Raw genomic sequence first — 16,283 nt, forward strand, 5'->3', positions numbered from 1 at the left:
TGTACTTCTATAAGAGCTGTTCCTATAAATCTTTCTCCATAGTGGAGCTGTTCCTAGCTTAATTTGCTGTAAGTAAGGTCAGCATTTAGCCAAGCATGTTAAGCCAACTACACATAACATAGACTTACTCTTATGCAAATGAGAAGAATTGGGTTTGGTTTTTTATATATGTTTATTCAGTAAAATTATGCCAGTTTACAAAAACTGAAGATTTGACCCTTACTGTTCCAAGCACTAATTGTTACATGTCGTATACGTGAGGGCAAGAACACATGACTGTCTGATCATGAAAATTCTCAGTGATGCTATTATGAAACATAGATAGACCCATTAATTATTAAGATAATCATAATATAATTATACACAGAATGGCCAAGGTACCTGCAGTCAATACCATGAATTATATTTATTCCCCCTGTCTTTTAACAAACCCAAGACCTGAGAACAGCTAATAACACTGAAAGTACAGACCTGGTAAAAAACATTGATTGCATGAATAATGACAAATAAACCAGAACTGTTTGATGGGGGTAAAATTTGAACTGTCAGTATTGTGTTGCTAGGATTGTGGTGAATGCCATCTATCCTTAGGATCCTGCATAAAGTGAGCTTACAGGTCATCTCCCTGCTCCAGGACCTTCCTGTACTTTCTTTCTAAGGACCCACCACCACGTTATTGAAAATTAATAGACAGATCTCTGTAAAACAAGCATTGTGAGAAAACTGGATTTAAAGGACAGGAAGGATGATATGCCATTTAGAGTGAAGGATAAGGATTTCTGAGACTTTAACCTGACAGGTGACCCCCATCTTTATTTTGCCACTGACTGTCTGTTTGATCTTAGGCAAATAATTTAATTTCTCTCCCGTGTCTCCATCCATAACATGGGACATATACTATTACTTCAGAGTTGGCAAATTTCCCTGACTAAACAAGCTGATAAAATCCTCATCTCACCAAGAACTGCAAGACAAGGGAAGGAAGAGCTTGGAGAAGAAACCTCAAGAAGGTGATGACAAGAGCTTGCTGGAGGTTTCACTGCTCTCAGTTTGTACAGTGTGAATATGAACAGGAATCCCAGAGCAACCCTGAAATTTCAGCGACACCACCACCTACCAGCTCGTCCCTTCCTCAGCCAGTGCAGTCTTACTGCTAATTGAATGACACAGTCATTGTGTCACAGTCATGACTGTTGGAAAGCCACCTGGGGATCATGCATCACCGTTGGGGTACTCCTCTGATATAAGACCATCCTTGGAATTTATTCATTAGTGCTGAGAGTTCTCTGAGGTGCTCAACTATTATTTCTGCAAGGAAAGCTAAGGAATGTTTCCACCCTTGGGTGGAAGCTCACAGTAATCTATTTTCCACGTTTGGGTTTTTTTTTCTAAAATGGACAAAAAAGCCCATGCTTTTTTAACTGAAGCCAGTAGCACCCAAGGGTTTTTCTTGATTTGCAAGATCAAATTGAGTCTGAAGATTTGAACATCAAATATTGTTTATGGGCATTTACACTTAGGGAGACAAAATTTGAGATGATGGCTGTGGCTTGACATCAGAATCAACCGCAGTGCAATATTCAATAAATATGGATTTTTTTTCATCAGCTGTGTCAAATAAAACATCATGAAAAGAAAATCAAAGATCACCATCACATGACAGTATGATGGTAGTACACCTTGAAAAAGGTCAAATGAAGGATACTTTTTAATCAGTTGTTTTACTTTAGATCTCTCTCTCCTATTGAAACATTGCTATGTTGAAAGAAAAATTGTATTTGCCCAGCGCCGAGGAACTGCTTCTGTACTAAATCTCTTTTGTATAGCTGATAGTGTATTTTGGCATTATGTTTCTTCCACTGGGCTACATGTTTTTTTGCAGTAATCACAAGCAAAAAGAAGCAGAATTAAGGAAGCTAACGGAGTGCTTACCCTTGCATAACCCTTCTCTCTTATGTGATATTCACAGGCCAGACCCAGAGACACCAAACAAGAGTTTCCACACAGCAAGATTGATTTGGCAAAGTCAGAATCCACTGGCAACAGTAGATTTGGTAGAGGTTTCATCTCAAGTGACTACTGACTTCAGCTGGAATACCCTGATTCTGCTCTTGTAAGAGATATCAGAAATAGAAGATGGTGCAATTGGAAAAGTAGCTTGCAGCAGAGTAGAATACAAATCAGACTTGTCATTCCTTCCCTTCCACTAGCACTGATCCGACTGCTGTGACAGACTGGCATGTCTCTATATTGAATTAACATTTTGCACTGAATTCAGCTAAGGCAGCTGCTCTACGCAGGGAAGATTCTTGAAGCCTCATTGAAGGTCAATACTGAGAAGGCATGAAAAGAGCTTTTGACCGCCTCTCACTTGCTGGCCCACCCCTGTAGCAAAATATTCTTTCTATACAGATGCTAATAGTCGGTATGGGAAGGATCTGGGAAAGATCTGATCTAGGCTGAAGTCACTGTCCATATGAGTACAAGCACAGAGGACAAAAGTGGCTTAAGAGCAGGGTGCTATGCTGCATAAGGAGACACCGATACGTAAAGAGAACTTGCTGGAGGATTCACCTGGCCTGAAAAGTGAGGTTTTCCTGATATCACAGTAAGGGTAAGATAAGACATTAGGAACTTCTGTTTTCAAAAATCTCTAAGTCTTGGGTGTTTTAAGACTGCAGGCAGTCTCAAAGCGATTCGGAAATGTCATTGCTAAGCTTCCTTTCCATGCTTCTCTGTCACCTTGTGACCAAAGAGGCCAAGAACTTGCAGTTTCAGAAGGATGTTTGGGAGTTTGCGAAGTGTCCAGCTACAAACCAGGGGGTTTCTAGTATATCTGTGGGATTGTGCCCTGTGTTTCAAAGAAGGAAAGAAGAATGTTCCACGGGAAAGCAGGCTGTTAGGCTGAATGAGGTTAAGCAGATGTGTTACATCTGTAACAGAAAGCCTATAAACATGGATGTGGTCCAGATTCTCCAGTTTTGGAAGGAATGGTTAAAAATATCATCTAGAGACAGCCATTGTTTTGATATGCAGAATATTTGTTGCAATACCTTATTGTTTTGCATTGACTGACCCCATCTTCATTATTGGTTCCAAGAAAGCAAGTGCAATTTTCTTATCTGACCTTTGGGATATTTGAATGAATTACAGAGAAAAAGAAGTTACAGCTAACTGTAACAGCAGAGTGAGAATGTACTGAATTACTCAGAAGAGATAAAACTGAGTTACTTCTGTTGTGAATTTAATTCTCACAGCAGCACTCCACCAGCCTAATCGTAGTTCAGGATATTGGGACTTCTCTCTGCTAATCACCTGTGCTTTCTCTGACTTTGGCTTCTGGACAACATTTTTGTTATGTGCATATAATGTATAATGATGTATGACCATAAATCCCAGCCTGAAGTTATATATAAGCTCCTAGATCACCCAGTGCTTGGAAAATATTTTCTCTTCAACCATTTATCCAGGGTTGACAGTATATCCCACTTTTGTCTTTGTTGCAAAGGCTGTGCTTACATATGTACTCAGATACAAAGTAAAAAAAACACTTCTAGGGATGTCTTTCTGTTACAGGTCGTCACTCTTACATGGAGAAAGGCTACACTTAGTGTCTAACTGGACTTAATTAGGTACCTTCAGGCTCTTTCATGCAACCCAATGTTCGATATATTTAAAAAAAATAAAAGGATTGGAGCAAGAGGTGTGCCTTATTTGCTGCATCTGCTGCTTCTCATAAGGTACTTTGCAGCACAAGAACATTTTATCACTCAAGGTTAAGCATCATATATTGAGCCATCTCAATCACAATACTGCTCAGTACAGTAAGATTCTATCCATCTTTTACGTGTATTTGAGTACTTTATAACACCCTTCAGCACAGTATCCCTAGGTTGCTTATCCACCTGACAGATTACCCATGCAGTGGGTGCAGAAATACCCAGGGTAGGTCTGCGTAAGCATGCACTGGTGTTGATATGTTTGGGCAGGAGTGTGCACGGTGGACTGAATGCCTCGGCTCCGGGTTAGTTCAGGGTTCGCCGCACTCCGCAGTCAACACTGCCACAGATCTTTCATGTCTCCACCCTCTCATTGTACAGTTGTTGCAGCACATGGCTTCAATTATCTATATTTTCACTTTCTCTGGGTTATCCTACCTCTCCGTTATCTCTGTTAATTGAGCTCTGACTGCACAGTTATTTTGCAATTGGTGCAGTGAAGGCCAGAGTGGGGAAACGAATTGCCCAAGGACACACAGGAATTCTATGGCAAAGTCTCGGAGACACTAAAGCACATTAATTATTTAAGTTACCTGCTATTTAAATGGGCATGCATGCACAGAAGCGAGTGGAGTGCAGAGCAGTGGAAACTTGAACCAGTTAATCTATGAACACAGAGCAGCGCAGTGTGTTCTTGACGGCTCATTTTCCAGTTTGACTTCAGTTTGTTGGCCCTGTGTGATGCCCAAGCTGAAACACCTTGGTTTCAGCAGGGCTTATGCACTGGGACCACAGCCATGTGAAGGAGTTAGGCTGTAATCATAGTCTAGCTGCCTGATGAGCAGCCACCTCGAGTGCCTCTCAACTGTACTTGCCCAAAGCTCCTGTTTCAGTGTTCACATGGACAGAGGAGCTTGGATCTCTCTGTGTCTGCCTTTAGGTAGATGTTCTTTGTGTCCCGTGTTTCTTGGCTGTGAATTTTGGATTCATATGACATTGGGAGGCATACATGAGGCTCTATCTACCTTATTCACTTCAGTCTCTGTATGGCTGCTTTCCATCAGGACTATCTCCTTTTAAGTACGGTAATACAGAACGGCAAGCATGTTGCTTTCTGTATTCTGGAATCTGACTAAGGGGAAATATTTATGGCCTTATTTATAATTGCAGACCTACTGTAATTACAATTATATATTAACATTATATTTTCCAAGCAGCATTAATAAAAGTAAAGGTAATAAAAGCATTAGCTGTCTTAATGCTGAAGCTATGGGATTATCCTTATGTACTGTTCCTTAGAAACCAGAAGTTATACACAGTCCCCTGACTGCGTATAACTCCTGGGGTCTGGCATTTCTTTGTCAACTGATCACAATTTAACTCCAAACAGCCTGAGACCAGTGTCTAGTGGAAAGAAGAGCATCTACTTTGTCATAGAAGTGCTTGTAGAATCAGCTGAGGTAGCCACGACTTCAGGGGCTCCTGCAGAGCAAACACCTTCAAATCCAGCTCAGACCCCCACATCCCCCTCCCCAGTCTCAGCTAAGAACAGCTCCGCAGAGGTCATTGAATCCAATGTGACATAGCCAGTATGTCACAGCTCAAACCTCGGGATGGCTGCTCCCTGCTGCTGATCCTCACTGAGGGCTCTTGCACCAAACTGCAGCCTGGGATCAGCGGAGATGGGCTCCAGCAGCAGAAATACCAGCTACCCAACCCTTGCTGGTGGAGAATAGCGAGATGCTTGCCTCATCAGGGAAATTTGTACTTCACAAGCAAATGAGGAGACTTCAGATCAGCTCTCACAGTTGCTTTTATTCTTACTACATCTTACATCTGGTGCTTACTAATCACGCAAATTAATACAAATGCCTTGAAATAAAGGTTCTTTTGCTGAGTCTCTATCTAACGTGCATTTACATAAGAGAAGTTGTGTCCTCGCTTTCTGTTGTAGTCCCCCCATGCAGTCATGTCTGCATTTCATTATAAAGATAGGCAAACAAACCAATCATTTTGTTTTCTTTGCTCTCCCTTACTAAATAGCTCACACTCATGCTTATCTCCTCAGACACTGTTTTGACACTTGCTTTGTGACTGGCTATTGCTTGAGGTGAAGAACAAACTGGCTGCCTCTTGGAGCACCATCATTTAATCCTTCTCAGAAAGGTTCTGCTGTCCCTTTATCTGATGTCTCTACCTAAAGGCTCTGCTAAAATTATCATTGAACAGGAATCAAAAAGAGGTGCATCTGACACAGTTACAATATTTTAAAAATTAAAATCACACCTTAAATATTCTTTTCCCAAAATTAATCAACAGCATTGCAGAAAAGCTACCTTTACCTTGCTTGTGGTGTCATGTGGTATAAGGGGTAGTTCTACAGAGAATTATATGCTGGAACAACTGGAAAAAGTATTTATAGTGTAGAAGAAGAGTCAAGGAAAGAAATGAAGGGAATCAGAGAGTGCAATGAAATCAACATTCAGGCAAGGATTCAAGTTCCTCAGTTTTACACTGGGTTATGAATCCTGAAAGGTGGCTTAGCTTATATTCAGAGTCAGCTTTATAATCAACAGAAATATTGAAGCCATTAAATGGAGATGATTGGTTAGGCACAACAGAGATCTAGACAAGGGTTAATTTGCTTCTGAAGCGTGACAGAATCGTGCCATTATTCCTAGTTTACACCGCTTTTAAAGAGAGACAGTTTATGATATCCAGGTCACTGGATTTGGTTTGAGCGCATCTTCAGCTTGTAGATGATTATGAGGGGACCTGTTAAAAAGAGATATTTCGTTAACCACATCCTCATTAGCCCCTGTTAAAAACAAATCCTGCACTGCTCTTGCAACCAGCAGTCAGACTATCCTTTCCTACTTCTTGTCAGCTAGCAATAAAACACCAGATGGTGTCCTTCCAAAAATAAATTCATTATAGTTTCATTCTGGGTTTTCTTAAAGAATTTAGGGACAGAACTTCAGCTAATGCAAATCAACACAGTGCCGCTGAAGTCAATGCAGCTATGACATTTTCTACCATCTGAGTATTATGAACTAATATTTTTAACTTTTTGGAAGGAATACCATATCCTTTCTCCCCACATTTAACAAGTTTCATTGCACATTTTATGCTAGCCACCTTACTCATAATTCACGGCTGGTGCTCCTTGGTATACACCAATTCACAGGCCATGTCATTCTGTGTATTGGATTAGACTAATTCACTGCTAAGAATCCTGTAACCATTATTATTTAATGTCTTTGTTTATCACCATCTGAGACTCTAGGACACCCATTAGCTTCCTCTGGTGACACACAGGACTATTCATGCAAGAATATTTTAAGAGCCACTGGCATCTGAATAACTCTGTGATGCTTATGGTTCTGTGTGTGTTTAGTTTTCCCTAATTTCAACCGTTGAATGAGGACAGAAGCCTTCAATTGTACCCTTAACCTAGACAGATAAATAATTCTAATAGTAAAGCATCTTAAAAGAAGCCTTGAGCATTCTTCAGATAAATCAATTAAGACTCCTTTCAGAATTGTTATTAAGCCCTAGCAATTAGTCATTGTTTAGTCAAGATGTGCATACTTATCTCTTTTATATATCACTCCTTCCAGCCTCACAGTAACTTTTGTTCTTTTTCTCCAAGCTCCCTTCAGCTTATCGGTGTCTTCCTGGCAACGCTGTGCCCAGAAGTGAGCATGAGTTTGCTTACAGATGGAAAGCTGCAAAGTTACAAACACCTACAGAGCTACAAACCACAAAACGGGGAGTCTCTGCCACCCGATTCCAAAAGTGAGTACTAAAATAGCTAAACACATATTACTGGTAGTCAGTACCAGTTGCGCAATATGTAGGTAATAATAGCCCAAGAGGGAAAAGGCGATCATCGACTCTGCCTTTAACATTTATCATGTGTCCTCACAAGAACACTTTTATCCAGTTTCTCATACCACAAATAAAATTGTTCCACCAACTGCTGCTCCCCCATATGCTTTGCCTTCCAGTGTTGGGGAGCATCAATGTGAAGGAGGCTTTTTAGAACTCTTTTAGCATTCCCAAAATTAACTAGCTTGTTTTCTGCAAACAGATGGGGAGTGACCTGGGATTTGGAATTCAGCTGCTTCTCAGCCAAAAAATTCTTTAAAAAATCTCCCAAGAAGAGATGTAGGAAAGAAACAGGTGCTTTCAGGAAAACAGTAGCACTTATTTATCAAAGACACAAGGAGAAGATCATCAATTTTATTCCTCCCACTTGGCGATAGAGCTAAAAAAACAGAGTGGTGCTGGGTGCCACAGTGACACCCAAGATGACACATTTATGTGAGGCTTCACCCAGGCCTTTTAGGAATCAAACCCACCTAGCCCAGCATGTTATCCTGTGCTTAATCAACTCATCTTTTTGCACGTCTTATCAAAATGTGTACAGGTCTGTTCTGCTCTGATGACACAAGTAGTGTCAGATGGCTTCGTCCCTGACCCCTGCATGGCCACCCATCCTTATGAGGCTCACACACACGAGCAGTCTCCTACTAGATGCCCACAAGCTCAGGCTCACAGTTGTAGGAGCCTCAGGCCATGGTGGAGGTGGAGGTGATGCTCCAAGGGGCAGAGCCTGTGGGTTAGTATTGTGCGTGCTCCGCACCATGTAATGGGGGGACTCTGCCAAAATATAGCTTTCCACCTTGTTTAATTTCTGTCACCACCATTAACCTACTGCAACCCTGGGTGCTACTTATTGGCTCCTTTTTAAGCTTTGCTTTACAGTATAAAATTTTGTCCCTGTCCTGGTCCTGTGTGATCTAAATACTGCATGTCTTTTTTCATCTGAGCACCCCAAACGTTGAGCTAAACAACAGCAACAACAGTGCCTTTATATTTTAAATGTTTGCTTACTCTGCTGTCTATGATTTCTTATCTTGCAGTTTAGGACAAAATTTGATAGAAGAGGTCTGTGTTAAGCACAGATTTATCGAGCTTTTGGTCACCTGGTGCAGAACAGTCCTACTTCTCCCCAAGGTAGGTTTGCCCCATTGATTTACTCACTTTTCATTTATTCTAAAAACCATTTGGTAGTGCAAAGAGGGCTTCTTGCAGTAAGCATCAAGATGAGGAGGCCTCAGAAGTTAATACATAAGTAACAGTAAAACACTGGCCTTAAAAATGTCATATCATGATTTTTGTAATAATTGTCAGAAAAATCCGTGTTTTCCTGCAATGGTTGTTAATTCTTCCTGTGTATCTATATCTCAATCACAGCTGAGTAGAGGCCTTTATTATTTTTTTTTTTTAATGAGAAACATACTAGTTTTTTTGTTTTGTTTTGATTTTAACTTTGTTTTTCTGAGAAGGACTAATTCCAAGGAGAGTGTTACAGGCTGTATAGGCTCCATTGTATTTTTCATGCACAGAGGCACATTACAGATAAAAAGCAAGTGAAAATACTGGGTTTGTTTTAGGTTTCATTTTACAGTCAGGATGGTGAATACATCTGTTTGTGTCACCAGCCTAGAATATATCATTTTACGGTTCTCAGAGGTTATTTATAATTGAATTATAGGATGTTTCATGATTATTTGGAATGGTATTTACAGAAGGCAATACTAAGCTCAGTAGTTCACTTGCCACCAAGAATGTGAAGAAAACACCTGTAATTCATTTTTAAGTACCCTCTAGAAATCATGTAATTATATTGTATGACAATGTTGAAAAAGGAAGAAATATAAATTTTTAAATTATTTGTATTATGGTCTTTAATCAAGCTTATATACATACAGGCTGGCACACAGTAACAAGGCTAGGCAGGTTACAATGAACACAACACCAATTTTTTGTTTTTAGGTTTGATGTTGAGTCAGTGCTGGTTTCATACACCAGAGCACTTCCCTGATGTATATTATAGACAGGTTTTGGAGCAAGAAAAGGAAAAGGTAGCTTTCTCCTCCAGTATTTCCAGCCAGAAATGAAACTGCAAAGTATCTTGTGAGCACTCATATGATTCACAACAGAGTGGCAGAGCCATCAATGGTCACCTGGGAGACCTCTGCCTGTTCTGAGGAAGACGATTTCTCTTCCTCTGGGGAAGAGAAACCACACTATCCCCACGCCCCATGCTGAGCCCACGGCACTGCAGCTGCTGCAAACAGCCATGCTCCCATGGGGACCAGGGGCTGGTGAATGCACATCAGAGGTATCCAGAAACTCCATCCTAGGACTGACACCAGGGAGAAGGCTGTATAAAGCTGCCCAGCCCTGACTCACTGTCCAAAGTTTAAAATGGTGCTATAGTTTGAGATTTAAAGGTATTTGTAAATTCAACAACAGCATTAAATTCCAGTCTCTGTTGTTTCCCCCACACACTGTGAAAAACTTCAGAGCTAGAAAAAAAAGTCAGCATTTTCTTTCACAAGCCATTGCACAAAATAAATACGTAGCAGAAAATGGGTATAGATGTCTCTCTTACTTGCCTTAATAGGACTAAACACCAAGAGAGAAGCTTGTACATTCCGATCTGGTAACAAAAATGCAATCCTGTTCCTAAACAATATAAACAGCCAGAACCACAACTGATGGCATTTTTTTTTCTTTCTTTTTGACTTCCTTCTATGTTATTCACTTTTGCCTTGTCCTTTGTCTATCTGGACAATAAATAGTCTGGAGCAGGAACAATATAGTGTTGTATATCTGTAAAATGCACAGCAGAAAAGGGCCCTTATCTTGACTAAATCCTCAGAAGTAGCAGATTGAACTTAATAAATAATGATAACAAATTAATTCAATGTAGAGGAATTATTTTTATTTACCCCAAAGGAAAATTTGACCCACTCAAACTGAAGTTACTGGCAATATTTTTTTGTACAATCAGTGTTTTGTGATGGGAAACGGGACCAGTGAGCTTACAGAGAAAGACAATAAGGAAATAAAGAATGCAAAAAAAGAACAGAAAAGGAGAAAGAACTTCCTGTGAGTTGTCCCACATAGGAGGGGAAATACTGGAAATCTGCAGTCTTGGCTTTGGAGAAATGTATTTCTAGTCTGGGACTATTGTTAGAGACAATTAATTTGCAAATTGCTTGCAAATCACCCATCCGTGGATTGAAATCATGGATTACCAAAGAAAATGTTCATAGAAAAGAACTGTGAAGGCTTAGGTGTCCATCATGAGTGATAAACGGTACAGACATGATTTGTCCAGCTTTACTGCAGACACTTTCAGTTTCCCTGTTTACAGGAATTGTTGTTGATACCAGAAAGGATTCACTGTTCTCTGAGAAATTTTGCATCTTACACATACTCCTTAGTAAGCCCAGTGCATGTGGCAGTGGTGACAGCTAAACAAAATAATAATTTATGGGTTACAAAGAAGACCCACTTCTATCTGAAGAAAAAGCAAGTGGAGGGTGTCCAGAGCTGCTTGGGAGCTGTGGAAGGGCAAGCCTGATTATTGTGCTCTACAGATAAAATTTTTAATATCAGATTTTGCCATTGCAGCTTCATGACTTTTTTATTATTCGGTGAGAAATTTGTTGCATGCAGGAGGGGAGGCAGGTCGGTTTACTCAGGAAGTAGAAGGCAGGTGCTCAGTGCTTCGTTGGGCTGTTGTTCTTGGGAAGAGGACTGTGAAAGTTAAATGAGATGATACTTTGGTATCAGGAGGCAATGAACTGACAACTCACAGAGAGCAAGGAAAGTATTTCATACGATCAACCCACACAGCAGTGGCATGCCACCTGCCTCATATTGCATTACCTGACGTGGGGCATGCTCCTGTCACGTAACCTGAAATGTGGACTTCGGGGAAACACTCTCTAGGTCCCATACCTCACTGTTTAATAACTGACAGCTTTAATGGTCTATGAGATGTATTTCCCTAGGAAAAAGGTATTCTCTTCCTGCACATTGGCTAACATTGAAACCAGCCTGACCTAAAAATGCTGGGAAAATGTAATTAATACAGGTTAGCCAGCCAAAATCAACCCTCAATACCCTTAGAGTTTGTATTTTAACCTTCTAAAGTGTGTGGAGGCTATAAAAAAAATTGGTAGAACATTTCTAAATAGTCTGGAAAATACTGTTTTCATTTTGATGGGAAACACTTTCAAGTTTTGACTTTCTCCTCTGAAAAATAAACAAGAAATAAAAGAAAGTAGAGGGTTTATTCCCCTTCTTCTTTCCAAAAAGAAAGTCTCTGTTTCTGATTTCACTGGCAAATTTCAAAAGAAAAGATCATAATATTTTAGTAAGGTCAACAAAATGTTCACTTTCTTCAACACAGAAAGACATATTGTTAGAGAAAATAGCGGCTTGCAGAGAGCTTTAAAGATGCTGTTGTTTCTTACTGCCTGTGCTGTTGATTCATAGGACACCAGTGACTGTTGGTGAAATGTAAAGTATATGGGCAGGTTAGCCCTGCAGCAGAGTATATTTATTCAAAATGTTTCTGAGTATTTTCTTTGCAATTTGTTATCTGTGGTTTGCTCATGGTCCAGATGTGCAGTGGGGAAGTCTGGGGCTGCCCTGCCGCATGACCTGATCCATCCCATGTCACAGAGCTGAACGCAGCATTGCACGGGGGAATAATACCAGTATCATCATTTTTGTGATCCTTCATGCCAGAAAAAGGCATATCTGTGCCTGGCAGATGGGACAGAGCAGCAGAGAGGCTATGTGGGTGACAGCGGCCTGTGCGGACAGTTAGGGTAGGAGCCAGCTGCGTGACACCCATGCTTAGTACATGAGACTTGACAAATCTGCCAAGACACCACAAAGACACCCAAGAGCAGGTTAAACTGCCCCTTGAAAGACTTAGCTTTGTAGCAAATCATTTCAGGTGCCCCAAGGTGATTCATTATTTTCTGCATTCAGAGGCAAGTGCATTTCTAGCTCTCTTGCACAAAACTGTACCCACAACACCTTGAATCCAGGCTCTCTGAATTTGAAAATTGGAGGCTGAGAAAATGAATCAGGAGGAGGGAGTAATTAGAGTTGAGATGTCATACTAAATCAGAGGCCCTGGTTAGTCAAGCAGCTTGCTTCTGACAGCACCAGTTGGATGCAATGAATAGTGGACAGTGGTAGAGTTTAATATTTTAGCACCTGCTTTATTTTGCATGCAGGAGACCAGCTACACATTCACATTTAAATAAGTCTGCAGTTGCAGGCAGCTTTTTCAGGGGGAGAACAGCCGACTGCCTGTTAGCTCGCAAATGGCCACTTTAAACCTCTGTAAAGCCAAAGGGTAAGTACAGATAGGACTGGCAGAGGAATGAAAAATGGCACAAACCTCTTGCGTTTTGCAAAAACTACTGATGTTTCTATATTTGGTTTGGCTTTGAGGCTTTTTTGAGGTGAGGGCACTGTTGGAGCAGGTCTACTTTGTACAAATAATTAAAAATGAGGACATAGAGGAAAAGATATCATTTAGTTTGAGTCAAGCCTGTAACCTGGTGTTTAGGGCTGTCACCTGAAGCAGTGACAGGTTTAATGCTTAGCTCCTGGGGATTGCAATAGAAAATTTTGTGGTATACTTTCTGTGCGTATATGTGTGCAAGTACATACAATTCAATATGTATGTATTTGATGTGTATGGGCATGCAGCAGCTTAAAAGAACAATATTGTACAAAACAAGAACAGCACAGGTTATTCATCAACAAGAAATAGAAACAAAATGAGAATATTTTGTTGTTACACACCTGGAAAAATAAAAATGGCCATTTACTTGTAAAAGACCTTGTGACTTTTTTGGTGTGCCCCTTATTTATCTCAGACCTCATTGCCTGTCCCTGTAAAACTGGGTTCAGCCCCACTGATGGATGGCTACTGTGCAGCGTCTGTGCGCTCTCTATTCGAGTGTACTCTTCCTGCTCCAGTGTCCTGTGCTGCTGGGCTTGGTGTCAGCATGCCCAGTGTCTGTGCTTCATGTAAGAGCAAAATAATACAGAGATTTTACCAAGGGATACAAATAGCTGTTGGGGACAGACCCCACCATCCCCAAGGAAAGAGCCACCCCGACATGAGGTGTGCAAGGAACAGCTGAGGCTCAAGGAGCTGCTCTGCACCGTAAGTGCCACTTATAACTGGGATGGGTTTCTGTTCCTACTGCTGGGGAACAATTTGGTTGTCATAAATTAAAAAAAAATAAAATTAAAAAAAATTTTTAAAGAATTTTGAATTACAACTGGACTTTTACTGCTCTTCAGACTTCTAGCAAGCATTCAACAAGAGTTTATGTTTTATGATTATTCCAATGTGTCCTTTGCTAAAGCTGTGAAATGGGATGCTGTCTGAGCCTTGATTTCATCTAAGAATGTGCAACTAAACTACTTCATCGGCAATACAATTGAACTTTAAATTATTAATTATTGTTGGTTACTATTAATATGTCTAATAATCTAATAAGTGTTGAACATTAACATTTTCAATGCTGGGTATTACCATACTGAATACAGTTGAATCAATATTATTGGCTATAATGTAGTAATTGATCCAACTGACTCTGCAGTGTTCCTTGCTTCTATAAAAAAAAAGAAAATATTTCATTCAGGCACAAGAATGCATAGGGAAAATGTCAAGACTATGATTAAAACCCATAATAGAAATACAATTTGAAAATCTGTGTTATCCTACGAGGGCAGATTTTGATCTCAGTTATATTGAGATGCTGCCATTAAAATCAATGTACCAGACCGGCAGGTAGGGGCTAGAGGGCATTTCTCACTGGGCTGTGTAAACAACCTCTATTCAAAATGGACTGAATTCAGCCCCCGAGGACTTTGGATCAGGAAGACATTCCTAGATCCCATGTGGGCAGAGCGACACCGTGTACTGTACTGACACAGCAGTACCTTTCCTACCCTGAAACAAGCCCTATCCTAAACCTTGCTGACCATGTTCATCTCCTACTCCTTCCGCAGAGGTCTGCAAGCCAGAGCGATGGCTCAGCATCAAGCTGCTCCCCCTTCTCCCTCCCCACTTGTTTCAAGAGCTTTTCTCTTCCTGATGATGAGTAAAGTGCAGCCCTTGAGTTTCATGAGTTCAGAAGACAGCAGAGACTGTAAGGAGTATGATAAGGTTAAATGGTATTCAGTAGGCCTAGATATAGTCTTTTTTTTATATTTTTAGTTTCTTTCCATTATCCTTGGCATACAGAAGTGCAAGAATATCAGTGATGCACTATGATACTAAAATTATAATGAAATCATTGAATTCATCTTCTTTTGTTGTCATCATCCAGTGCGGAATGTCCTCACAAAGTACTTAGCAGTTAATTTAGATCCCAGGTGTACTTGGCTGTTGATGCAGATAGGTTGTATTTATGGGAGTGTGGTGACTAAGAGCCCTAACCATCAGCCAGGATTACTGTGAGCTACGAAATAATTTTTTCAGTTTTTTCTAATTTTCAAATCCCTTTTTTTTTTTGGTGAAAGAACAAATATCTCTCTAATAAATGTAAACCATGTTTTCAGACACCCTGCAAACAGCCTGAAGACCTCTTTACCCTGGAGTCCAGACAACCTACGCAAGAATCTGCCTAAGAATCTCTAGAAAAATAGTAAACAAAAGCAAATAGAAAAAGTAGAAAAACATACAGAAAAAGACTCTGGGGTTTCCTGGGAAACAGAATTTCTGTTTCATGAGAAATTTTGACATAATGAATGTTCATCCTGAAATTGTAATGGAAAGTGTTAACAGTACCCACCCAGTGATATTTAAAAAAATACTGATAATCAAGAACTAAAATAATTCTGTAGTGTTATTTGATCATTAACCATGGTATTTCTCTTAATAGCATTATAATATATGAGATATAACATACATATGACAAAATTCATCATTTAATAACAGTATTACAGTGTTTCTATTTTAAAATAATATTGTTTGCAATCATACTGCTAAAATAGTACTTCAGTGTTCATATTTTTCTAGCAATAATCTGTCAAAACCCACAGTCTTCCACAATGCCTTGTTTCAAGTCCGCTCAGGATTTTTGATAGAAACCTGAAATTTCACAGGATATCATGATGTTCCACTGAGTGTTTTTACACTCCTCTTTTACAGGTAATAGACAAATGTGTACACTGATGAAGTAATTGAACTTCTCTTCTCTGAAGTTTTGATTGTGCAGCCTGATTCGTGCACAGCTTCCAGACCTACTCAGATTCTATACAAGGAGGATGAGTGTAAGAGCTGTTCTGCAGTATTAATCACTCAAAATCAGCAAACACTGCAGCACCATTCCTCAGTGCCACTGAAGCACTTCCCTGGCACTGGACTAGCACTGGACTGGTGATTACAATGATACCTCCAGCTTGTACTTAGAAGGCAGAGAATTATCATCTGTCACCTGCATGTCCAGGAACCAAGCGAGACCTGATTGTGTCCTTGATGCCAGCTGAAGACATGTGCATTCATTAAGCAATAGTAGTTTTGTAATCAGTACTTTTTAACAAATACTTTTGTCCAACATCCGTGGAACTCATTTTCCTTTTGCTTAATTTGCTAGCTCTTGCTAGTTTGCAATTTCCTTGCTCACCTTGACGATTTCCAGCCTGGCACAAACA

The sequence above is a fragment of the Gymnogyps californianus genome, chromosome 2, assembly GCF_018139145.2.
Source record: "Gymnogyps californianus isolate 813 chromosome 2, ASM1813914v2, whole genome shotgun sequence".
NCBI lineage: Eukaryota > Metazoa > Chordata > Aves > Accipitriformes > Cathartidae > Gymnogyps > Gymnogyps californianus.